The following is a 13,805-nucleotide window of genomic DNA, read 5'->3' on the forward strand; positions in this document are numbered from 1 at the left end:
TATCCAGGATTCCATTATGATGTCACAATGCATTGTCAGCATTTAATAGTATCCAGGGTTCCATTATGATGTCACAATGGATGGTCAGCAGATAATAGTATTCAGGATTCAATTATGATGTCACAATGTATGGTCAGCAGTTGATAGTATCCAGGATTCCATTATGATGTCACAATGTATGGTCAGTAGATAATACTATCCAGGATTCCGTTATGATGTCACAATGTATGGTAAGCAGATGATAGTATTCAGGATTCCATTATAATGTCACAATGTAAGTTAAGCAGATCATAGTATCCAGGATTCCATTATGATGTCACAATGTATGGTCAGCAGATGATGGTATCCAGGATTCCATTGTGATGTCACAATGTATGGTCAGTAGATAATACTATCCAGGATTCCGTTATGATGTCACAATGTATGGTAAGCAGATGATAGTATCCAGGATTCCATTATGATGTCACAATGTATAGTAATCAGATGATAGTATCTCGGATTACATTATGATGTCATAATGTTTCCGGGATTCCATTATGATGTCACAATGTATGGTCTGCAGATAATAGTATCCAGAATTCCATTATGATGTCACAATGTATTGTCAGCAGATAATATTATCCAGGGTTCCATTATGATGTCACAATGTATGGTATTCAGATGATGGTATCTAGCATTCCATTGTGATGTCACAATGTATGGTCAGTACATAATACTATCCAGGATTCCGTTATGATGTCACAATGTATGGTAAGCAGATGATAGTATTCAGGATTCCATTATGATGTCACAATGTAAGTTGAGCAGATGATAGTATCCAGGATTCCATTATGATGTCACAATGTATGGTCCGCAGATAATAGTATCCAGGATTCCATTATGATGTCACAATGTATGGTTACCAGGTGATAGTATCCAGGATTCCATTATGATGTCACAATGTAAGGTGAGCAGATAATAGTATCCAGGATTCCATTATGATGTCACAATGTATAGTAACAAGATGATAGTATCCAGGATTCCATTATGATGTCACAATGTATAGTAACAAGATGATAGTATCCAGGATTCCATTATGATGTCACAATGTAAGATGAGCAGATGATAGTATCCAGGATTCCACTATGATGTCACAATGTATTCTCAGCATTTAATAGTATCCAGGGTTCCATTATGATGTCACAATGTATGGTCAGCAGGTGATAGTATCCAGGATTCCATTATGATGTCACAATGTAAGATGCGCAGATGATAGTATCCAGGATTCCACTATGATGTCACAATGTATTCTCAGCATTTAATAGTATCCAGGGTTCCATTATGATGTCACAATGGATGGCCAGCAGATAATAGTATTCAGTATTCCATTATGATGTCACAATATATGGTCAGCAGGTGATAGTATCCAGGATTCCATTATGATGTCACAATGTAAGGTGAGCAGATAATACTATCCAGGATTCCATTATGATGTCACAATGTATAGTAATAAGATGATAGTATCCTTGATTCCATTATGATGTCACACTGTATGGTCAGCAGAAAATAGTATTGAGGATTCCATTATGATATCACAATGTATGGTCAGCAGATAATAGTATCCAGGGTTCTATTATGATGTCACAATGTATTGTCAGCAGGTGATAGTATCCAGGATTCCATTATGATGTCACAATGTATGGTCAGCAGGTGATAGTATCTAGGATTCCATTATGATGTCACAATGTATTGTCAGCATATAATAGTTTCCAGAGATCCATTATGATGTCACAATGTATGGTCAGCAGATAATAGTATGCAGGATTCCATTATGATGTCACAATGTATGGTAAGCAGATGATACTATTCAGGATTCCATTATGATGTCACAATGTAAGTTGAGCAGATGATAGTATCCAGGATTCCATTATGATGTCACAATGTATGGTCCGCAGATAATAGTATCCAGGGTTCTATTATGATGTCACAATGTATTGTCAGCAGGTGATAGTATCCAGGATTCCATTATGATGTCACAATGTATGGTCCGCAGATGATAGTATTCAGGATTCCATTATGATGTCACAATGTAAGGTGAGCAGATAATAGTATCCAGGATTCCATTATGATGTCACAATGTATAGTAACAAGATGATAGTATCCAGGATTCCATTATGATGTCACAATGTAAGGTAAGCAGATGATACTATTCAGGATTCCATTATGATGTCACAATGTAAGTTGAGCAGATGATAGTATCCAGGATTCCATTATGATGTCACAATGTATGGTCCGCAGATAATAGTATCCAGGGTTCTATTATGATGTCACAATGTATTGTCAGCAGGTGATAGTATCCAGGATTCCATTATGATGTCACAATGTATGGTCCGCAGATGATAGTATTCAGGATTCCATTATGATGTCACAATGTAAGGTGAGCAGATAATAGTATCCAGGATTCCATTATGATGTCACAATGTATAGTAACAAGATGATAGTATCCAGGATTCCATTATGATGTCACAATGTATTGTCAGCTTTTAATAGTATCCAGGGTTCCATTATGATGTCACAATGGATAGCCAGCAGATAATAGTATTCAGGATTCCATTATGATGTCACAATATATGGTCAGCAGATAATAGTATCCAGGGTTCTATTATGATGTCACAATGGATGGTCAGCAGGTGATAGTATCTAGGATTATATTATGATATCACAATGTATAGTAATCAGATGATAGTATCTAGGATTACATTATGATGTAATAATGTTTCCGGGATTCCATTATGTTGTCACAATGTATGGTCTGCAGATAATAGTATCCAGAATTCCATTATGATGTCACAATGTATTGTCAGCAGATAATATTATCCAGGATTCCATTATGATGTCACAATGGATGGTCAGCAGATAATAGTATTCAGGATTACATTATGAAGTCGCAATGCACGGTCAGCAGGTGATAGTATCCAGGATTACATTATGATGTCACAATGTAAGGTGAGCAGATAATAGTATCCAGGATTCTATTATGATGTCACAATGTATGGTCAGCAGGTGATAGTATCCAGGATTCCATTATGATGTCACAATGTAAGGTGAGCAGATAATACTATCCAGGATTCCATTATGATGTCACAATGTATGGTCTGCAGAAAATAGTATCCAGGATTCCATTATGATGTCACAATGTATGGTCAGCAGATGATGGTATCCAGAGTTCTATTATGATGTCACAATGTATGGTCAGCAGGTGATAGTATCCAGGATTCCATTATGATGTCACAATGTAAGGTGAGCAGATAATACTATCCAGGATTCCATTATGATGTCACAATGTATGGTCAGCAGATAATAGTATCCAGGGTTCTATTATGATGTCACAATGGATGGTCAGCAGATAATAGCATACAGGATTCCATTATGATATCATAATGTATTGTCAGCAGATAATAGTATCCAGGGTTCTATTATGATGTCACAATGGATGGTCAGCAGATATTAGTATTCAGGATTCCATTATGATGTCACAATGTATGGTCAGCAGGTAATAGTATCCAGGATTCCATTATGATGTCACAATGTATTGTCAGCATATAATAGTATCCAGGGTTCTATTATGATGTCACAATAAATGGTCAGCAGATAATACACTGCTCAAAAAAATAAAGGGAACACAAAAATAACACATCCTAGATCTGAGTTAATTAAATATTCTTCTGAAATACTTTGTTCTTTAAATAGTTGAATGTGCTGACAACAAAATCACACAAAAATGTAAAAATGGAAATCAAAATTTTCAACCCATGGAGGTCTGGATTTGGAGTCCCACTCAAAATTAAAGTGGAAAAACACACTAAAGGCTGATCCAACTTTGATGTAATGTCCTTAAAACAAGTCAAAATGAGGCTCAGTAGTGTGTGTGGCCTCCACGTGCCTGTATGACCTCCCTACAACGCCTGTGCATGCTCCTGATGAGGTGGCGGTTGGTCTCCTGAGGGATCTCCTCCCAGACCTGGACTAAAGCATCTGCCAACTCCTGGACAGTCTGTGGTGCAACGTGACGTTGGTGGATAGAGCGAGACATGATGTCCCAGATGTGCTCAATTGGATTCAGGTCTGGGGAACGGGCGGGCCAGTCCATAGCATCAATGCCTTCGTCTAGCAGGAACTGCTGACACACTCCAGCCACATGAAGTCTAGCATTGTCTTGCATTAGGAGGAATCCAGGGCCAACCGCACCAGCATATGGTCTCACAAGGGGTCTGAGGATCTCATCTCGGTACCTAATGGCAGTCAGGCTATCTCTGGCGAGCACATGGAGGCCTGTGCGGCCCTCCAAAGAAATGCCACCCCACACCATTACTGACCCAATGCCAAAACGGTCATGCTGGAGGATGTTGCAGGCAGCAGAACGTTCTCCACGGCGTCTCCAGACTCTGTCACATCTGTCACATGTGCTCAGTGTGAACCTGCTTTCATCGGTGAAGAGCACAGGGCGCCAGTGGCGAATTTGCCAATCTTGGTGTTCTCTGGCAAATGCCAAATGTCCTGCACGGTGTTGGGCTGTAAGCACAACCCCTACCTGTGGACGTCGGGCCCTCATATCACCCTCATGGAGTCTGTTTCTGACCGTTTGAGCAGACACATGCACAGTTGTGGCCTGCTGGAGGTCATTTTGCAGGGCTCTGGCAGTGCTCCTCCTGTTCCTTCTTGCACAAAGGCGGAGGTAGCGGTCCTGCTGCTGGGTTGTTGCCCTCCTATGGCCTCCTCCACGTCTCCTGTTGTACTGGCCTGTCTCCTGGTAGCGCCTCTATGCTCTGGACACTACGCTGACAGACACAGCAAACCTTCTTGCCACAGCTCGCATTGATGTGCCATCCTGGATAAGCTGCACTACCTGAGCCACTTGTGTGGGTTGTAGACTCCGTCTCATGCTACCACTAGAGTGAAAGCACCGCCAGCATTCAAAAGTGACCAAAACATCAGCCAGGAAGCATAGGAACTGAGAAGTGTTCTGTGGTCACCACCTGCAGAACCACTCCTTTATTGGGGGTGTCTTGCTAATTGCCTATAATTTCCACCTGTTGTCTATCCCATTTGCACAACAGCATGTGAAATTGATTGTCACTCAGTGTTGCTTCCTAAGTGGACCGTTTGATTTCACAGAAGTGTGATTGACTTGGAGTTACATTGTGTTGTTTAAGTGTTCCCTTTATTTTTTTGAGCAGTGTAGTATTCAGGATTCCATTATGATGTCACAATGTTTGGTCAGTAGATAATACTATTCAGGATTCCATTATGATGTCACAATGTATGGTCAGCAGGTGATAGTATCTAGGATTATATTATGATATCACAATGTATAGTAATCAGATGATAGTATCTAGGATTACATTATGATGTCATAATATTTCCGGGATTCCATTATGATGTCACAATGTTTGGTCTGCAGAAAATAGTATCCAGGATTCCATTATGATGTCACAATGTATGGTCAGCAGGTGATAGTAGCCAGGATTCCATTATGATGTCACAATGTAAGGTGAGCAGATGACAGTATCCAGGATTCCATTATGATGTCACAATGTATGGTCCGCAGATAATAGTATCCAGGATTCCATTATGATGTCACAATGTATGGTCAGCAGGTGATAGTATCCAGGTTTCCATTATGATGTCACAATATATAGTAACAAGATGATAGTATCCAGGATTCCACTATGATGTCACAATGTATTCTCAGCATTTAATAGTATCTAGGGTTCCATTATGATGTCACAATGGATGGCCAGCAGATAATAGTATTCAGGATTCCATTATGATGTCACAATATATGGTCAGCAGGTGATAGTATCCAGGATTCCATTATGATGTCACAATGTAAGGTGAGCAGATAATACTAGTCAGGATTCCATTATGATGTCACAATGTATGGTCAGTAGAAAATAGTATTGAGGATTTCATTATGATGTCACAATGTATGGTATTCAGATGATTGTATCTAGCATTCCATTGTGGTGTCGCAATGTATGGTCAGTACATAATACTATCCAGGATTCCATTATGATGTCACAATGTATGGTCAGCAGGTGATAGTATCTAGGATTCCATTATGATGTCACAATGTATTGTCAGCATATAATAGTATCCAGGGATCCATTATGATGTCACAATGTATGGTCAGCAGATAATAGTATGCAGGATTCCATTATGATGTCACAACGTATGGTATTCAGATGATTGTATCTAGCATTCCATTGTGGTGTCGCAATGTATGGTCAGTACATAATACTATTCAGGATTCCATTATGATGTCACAATGTAAGTTGAGCAGATGATAGTATCCAGGATTCCATTATGATGTCACAATGTATGGTCAGCAGGTGATAGTATCCAGGATTCCATTATGATGTCACAATGGATGGTCAGCAGATAATAGTATTCAGGATTACATTATGAAGTCACAATGTATAGTAATAAGATGATAGTATCCAGGATTCCATTATGATGTCACAATGTATGGTCAGTACATAATACTATCCAGGATTCCGTTATGATGTCACAATGTATGGTAAGCAGATGATAGTATTCAGGATTCCATTATGATGTCACAATGTAAGTTGAGCAGATGATAGTATCCAGGATTCCATTATGATGTCACAATGTATAGTCCGCAGATAATAGTATCCAGGATTCCATTATGATGTCACAATGTATGGTCAGCAGATAATAGTATTCAGGATTCCATTATGATGTCACAATGTATGGTCAGCAGATAATAGTATTCAGGATTCCATTATGATGTCACAATGTATGGTCAGCAGATAATAGTATCCAGGATTCCATTATGATGTCACAATGTATAGTAACTAGATGATAGTATCCAGGATTCCATTATGATGTCACAATGCATTGTCAGCATTTAATAGTATCCAGGGTTCCATTATGATGTCACAATGGATGGCCAGCAGATAATAGTATTCAGGATTCAATTATGATGTCACAATGTATGGTCAGCAGGTGATAGTATCCAGGATTCCATTATGATGTCACAATGGATGGTCAGCAGATAATAGTATTCAGGATTACATTATGAAGTCACAATGTATAGTAATAAGATGATAGTATCCAGGGTTCCATTATGATGTCACAATGGATGGCCAGCAGATAATAGTATTCAGGATTCAATTATGATGTCACAATGTATGGTCAGCAGATAATAGTATTCAGGATTCAATTATGATTTCACAATATATGGTCAGCAGGTGATACTATCCAGGATTCCATTATGATGTCACAATGTATAGTAATAAGATGATAGTATCCATGATTCCATTATGATGTCACAATGTATGGTCAGCAGAAAATAGTATTGAGGATTCCATTATGATGTCACAATGTATAGTAATAAGATGATAGTAACAAGGATTCCATTATGATGTCACAATGGATGGCCAGCAGATAATAGTCAGGATTCCATTATGATTTCACAATATATGGTCAGCAGGTGATACTATCCAGGATTCCATTATGATGTCACAATGTATGGTCAGCAGAAAATAGTATTGAGGATTCCATTATGATGTCACAATGTATTGTCAGCAGGTAATAGCATACAGGATTCCATTATGATATCACAATGTATGGTCAGCAGATAATAGTATCCAGGGTTCTATTATTATGTCACAATGTATTGTCAGCAGGTGATAGTATCCAGGATTCCATTATGATGTCACAATGTATGGTCAGCAGGTGATAGTATCTAGGATTCCATTATGATGTCACAATGTATTGTCAGCATATAATAGTATCCAGGGTTCTATTATGATGTCACAATGTATGGTCAGCAGATAATAGTATAATAGTATTCAGGATTCCATTATGATGTCACAATGTATAGTAATAAGATGATAGTATCCAGGATTCTATTATGATGTCACAATGTACGGTCAGCAGATGATGGTATCCAGGATTCCATTGTGATGTCACAATGTATTGTCAGCATATAATAGTATCCAGGGTTCTATTATGATGTCACAATGGATGGTCAGCAGATAATAGTATTCAGGATTCCATTATGATGTCACAATGTATGATCAGCAGGTGATAGTATCCAGGATACCATTATGATGTCACAATGTATAGTAATAAGATGATAGTATCCATGATTCCATTATGATGTCACAATGTACGGTCAGCAGATGATGGTATCCAGGATTCCATTGTGATGTCACAATGTATGGTCAGTAGATAATACTATCCAGGATTCCGTTATGATGTCACAATGTATGGTCAGCAGTTGATAATATCTAGGATTCCATTATGATGTCACAATGTAAGTTGAGCAGATGATAGTATCCAGGATTCCATTATGATGTCACAATGTATGGTCAGCATATAATAGTATCCAGGGTTCCATTATGATGTCACAATGTATAGTAATTAGATGATAGTATCTAGGATTACATTATAATGTCATAATGTATCTGGGATTCCATTATGATGTCACAATGTATGGTCTGCAGATAATAGTATTCAGTATTCCATTATGATGTCACAAGGAATGGTCAGCAGAAAATAGTATCCAGGATTCCATTCTGATGTCACAACGTATGGTCAGCAGATAATAGTATTCAGGATTCCATTATGATGTCACAATGTATGGTCAGCAGGTGATAGTATCCAGGAATCCATTATGATGTCACAATGTAAGGTGAGCAGATGATAGTATCTAAGATTCCATTATGATGTCACAATGTATGTTCAGCAGATAATAGTATCCAGGATTCCATTATGATGTCACAATGTATTGTCAGCATTTAATACTATCCAGGGTTCCATTATGATGTCACAATGGATAGTCAGCAGATAATAGTATTCAGGATTCCATTATGATGTCACAATGTAGGTTCAGCAGATAATAGTATCCAGGATTCCATTATGATGTCACAATGTATGGTCAGCAGATGATGGTATCTAGGATTCCATTGTGATGTCATAATGTATGGTCAGTAGATAATACTATCCAGGATTCCGTTATGATGTCACAATGTATGGTAAGCAGATAATAGTATTCAGGATTCCATTATGACGTCACAATGTATGGTCAGCAGGTGATAGTATCTAGGATTACATTATGATGTCACAATGTATAGTAATCAGATGATAGTATCCAGGATTCCATTATGATGTCACAATGTATAGCAATAAGATAATAGTATCCAGGATTCCATTATGATGTCACAATGTATGGTCAGCAGGTGATAGTATCCAGGAATCCATTATGATGTCACAATGTAAGGTGAGCAGATGATAGTATCTAAGATTCTATTATGATGTCACAATGTATGGTCAGCCGGTGATAGTATCCAGGATTCCATTATGATGTCACAATGTATGTTCAGCAGATAATAGTATCCAGGATTCCATTATGATGTCACAATGGATAGTCAGCAGATAATAGTATTCAGGATTCCATTATGATGTCACAATGTAGGTTCAGCAGATAATAGTATCCAGGATTCCGTTATGATGTCACGATGTATGGTAAGCAGATGATAGTATTCAGGATTCCATTATAATGTCACAATGTAATTTGAGCATATGATAGTATCCAGGATTCCATTATGATGTCACAATGTAAGGTGAGCAGATGATATCATCCAGGATTCCATTATGATGTCACATTGTATAATCAGCAGATAATAGTATTCAGGATTACATTATGATGTCACAATGTATAGCAGGGGTACTCAACTAGTTTTATTAAAGGTCTACATACCTGGGTCTGCAGTCACGTGAAGGTCCGAGCTGAACGGCAACAGTAAAGATGCCATGCGATCATGTGATCCATGCGCGTGGGGCGCTCTGCCGTTATAGTGGAGTGCCCCGGGTAAGTCTCAGAATTAGTAATGGCCACATTAGTGCCCCAGTAAGAATAATGCCCCCAGTAAGAATGTCACCATTATTTCCCCCAGTAAGAAAAGTGCCCCCCTTCTCTGCTTTTGCAAAAAAATTAAAATAAATTAGCATTCACCTGGCTGCGGTGAACATTCGCTGCTTACTGCAAGCTCAGGACCGGTGCTCCAACGTGATGACGTCTTGTAGGTCCTGTCCTGAGCTTTTAGTCAGCAGGGAGTGTTCTCCACAACGTGAGCAAATGAAGGGGGAGGTACCGTAATATATATATTTTTTTTTACTAGCACAAGTAGCGGTGGAGGTAAATGCTGTACTAATGGGCGTTCCATGATGGAAGCGCTCATTAGTAAGGGTACTTTCACACTTGCAGCAGAACGGATCCGACAGGCTTCTCTCCCTGTCAGATCCATCTTGCCACTACTTCGCCGTGCCGCTGCACTGTGCCCATCGACTATAATGGGGATGGGGCAGAGCTACGGCGCAGCACGGTCAGAGGCCGCCAGACTAAAAGTACTACATGTCCGACTTTTTCGTCTGGCGGCCTCACGCCGTGCACTGCCATGCTGCGGCGTAGCTCCACTCCCGCTATAGTCAATGGGGAGTGGCAGTCCGGCGAAATAGCGGCAGGACGGATCTGACAGGGTGAACAGCCTGTCGGATCCGTCCTGCCGCAAGTGTGAAAGTACCTTAACAGTCCTTACAGGAAAATTCTGGCACCGGCAAGGGAACTAAAATACCAGCCTTGCTGGTGAACTACTGGCCGGGTGGCAACCCAAGCCACAGAACAGACATATATGATATTTTTGTTCCGCATCCAATTCCCATTATTGGGGGATTGGATGCGGACCCCTTAATTACAATGGGGCCACAAGAGATGCAGACAGCACACTGTGTGCTGTCTGCATCTTTTTCCGCTCCATTGAAACTAAGGGGTCCGCATCCAATGCCCCAATAATGGGAATTGGATGCGGAACAAAACTATCATGGTTTGATGGGGATTAATCACTTTATTTAATCAGGTTACCTAAAGAAGATGGCCCAGGAGAGATGGGTACACGACACTGACTGGAGTCCTTTCCTGCAGTCAGTGACGTGTTCCCGCCTCTCAGTAGCCCTCCCTCTCCACACCCCCCCTTCCTTCCCAAATGTGACATTTATTTCATTGGTGGCAGTGGTGATGTCCCTCCCCTCTCCAGCAGCACGTAAGTGTCCTTTGGAGCTTGAAGCTCCCTTATGTGCTGCTGCAGGGGAGGAGGGACCTGTGAGCGCACTGAGGGAGAAAGCTCCCTCTACCTGCAGGTGCTGGATGAAAGCGCTGGTGCCTGCATGTGGAGGGAGCCGTCTCTCACTGCGCCCCTGGGAAGGAGGAAGTGCGCCGGTAAGCTCCTCCTCCTGCACGGTACAGTGTGCAGGAGAGGAGGAGCGCTCTGAAGGATGGCCGGGGTCCGGACAACTGGCGGCCGCGGTCTGTATTTGGACCGCGGTCCGCCAGTTGAGTACCCCTGGTATAGGGGGTCATTACAGTTCAAACTAGTACTTGATTTACTATCATGGACAGAAAGTAAGTGCTTGATTTACTGGACATTTAAACCGCAAGTAAACCGCAATTGTATCCAGGATTGTTTCTCATCCCTTTTAAGGATATCTTGGCCTACAAGCTGCAAGTTACAATTACATGAATTATTAGTGCACTTTATGCAGACTTTTGAATCAATACAAAGATTCAGTTAGTCTCATTGGGAAGTAACTCTCATCTATTTCAGGAACCACTTGCATATACGATATATTGTGTATTTTTTCCCATTTAATATTTAATGTGTGAGCATGCATGTGTTTGATTGATGTTTTTATGGAATTTTATAACAGTTTTTAAGATTGGTTTTATTAAATTGAGTGTGATCACCATATTTATCATTTATTGTGTATTCATTTGTAACCACGCATACAGAGTGCCAGTCCGCAATTTACAATGAATTCCAATATTTTTCTCTGTACAGGTGATACAGCTATTTGGACTAGAGCACCTGTTCCCTGTCACATAAGAGTGAGCTATTCCTACCACTTTTTTTTCAACATTTTGTGAATATTCTCATGAGAATTAACAACAGGACATTTGGGAAGCATATGGACTGTATTGACAAGTAGTGGTACACATCGGTGTACCGGTGGTCCGCTGCTGAGATACAACAGATATTCACATATGGGTGTAATCCTACATCTATTACTTTACGCATTAACCAGATACCTATTGTCTGTAAGATAGCTTAAATTTGGTGACTGCTATTATATGATATTATAGCCGCTTGCATACCAGCAGAGTAGGCCAAAGAAATACCTAGGGCATTTGTAATCTTTTGCAGACACTTATACCAGCCAGTATCCGCAATAAGATAACCCAAGCAACATTGAATCTATTATATATCATATATTTAATTCATTTTTATTTTTGATATTTTATTATATGTGCATTTTTTTATTGTATTTTAACTAGACATAGTAATAATAAATTGTTCAGATTCCGTGTGGCTCCGTATGTACGAGTGTGCCAATCTTTTATTGAGAGTTACATTATTTGATGAGTGAATTCATTAGATTGTGCACCTTCCGTGTTTGTGCAGTTAGTGAGCTATTTCCATAAATTTTTCAAGGATAGGAAAGTGTTCCAAGTCCTTAGGTAGATCTTTGATGTTATGGGCTTTCAACTTAACATAAATGTGGAGATTACAGCGTCTGATAAGCCTTTCTTTTTTAAGGTGAGGCGTTCAGCCTTCAGGCCATCAAATTTAGCTGGCCTATTTTGCGATGACTTACCAGTCTGGTGTTGACGGGAGAGTCCTGAATATCCCTGCACAGAGTCTGATTAGAAGCGGAAACCACGATCTTCGTGGCCAGAAGGGAGCAATGAATATTACTCTGGCTCTTTCTTCTTCTACTTTCAGTTTGATCCCAAAGGCTCTGATGAAGGGAGGAAAGGCATAGAGGAGGGACTTGGGCCATGGTCAGGAAAGTGCATCCACCCATAATGGTTGATCCTGTTTGGACAGGGAGCAAAACTTCGTCTGTCTGTTGCTTTTTGTGGCAAACAGGTCTAGGTCCGGAACTCCCCATTTCTCGCAGATCTTTTGAAAAATGTGATGATTCAGAGACCATTCTCCTTCTTTTAATGTGTGGCGACTGAGGTAATCGGCAATCGCATTATCCTCTCCCTTGACATGTACTGCTGATAGTGATGTTAGGTTTTTCTCTGCCAAAAGGAAGATGTCTCTTGCCACAGCTGCTAAGGGACGGCTTTTGGTTCCACCTTGCTTGTTTAAGTAGGCGACCGCCGTGGTATTGTCTGAGAATACCCTTATATCTTTTGGAGATAAGGGAGTATGAAGGGACATAATGACATAGTAAATCGCTGTCAGTTCTTTTAAGTTGGATGAGGCAATTTCCATCTTTTTCGCCCATGTTCCCTGAACTATTCTCCCTTCTGAGTGACCACCCCACCCTCGACTGCTGGCATCCGTGGTCATTATCATCTGTGTTTCTCGATGCCAATATACTCCCGTCTGCAGATTTCTTTGGATTCTCCACCACATTAAAGACCCCTTTACTGACCTGGGAATGAAGATTTGTTTCTCTAGCGTAGAGTTGGTGACGTCCAAGGAGGAAAGAAGGAACGCTTGAAGGATCCTTGTGTGGCTTTGGGCCCATCTGACTGACGGGATTGTAGACGTCAGGAGACCTAGGATGGTCATGATGTTCCTTATGGAGGACATCTTCTGGCTGCAGAACTGATGAATGTTCTGAACAAGACAATCTTGCTTCTCTAGGGGGAGAAAAGACATTAGTGTCATGCCCCGCTCTGACGATGTGCGGAGGTCGGCCAGGATAGCAGCACGAGTATAGTGTTT

The sequence above is a fragment of the Bufo bufo genome, chromosome 2 (assembly GCF_905171765.1).
Source record: "Bufo bufo chromosome 2, aBufBuf1.1, whole genome shotgun sequence".
Lineage (NCBI taxonomy): Eukaryota > Metazoa > Chordata > Amphibia > Anura > Bufonidae > Bufo > Bufo bufo.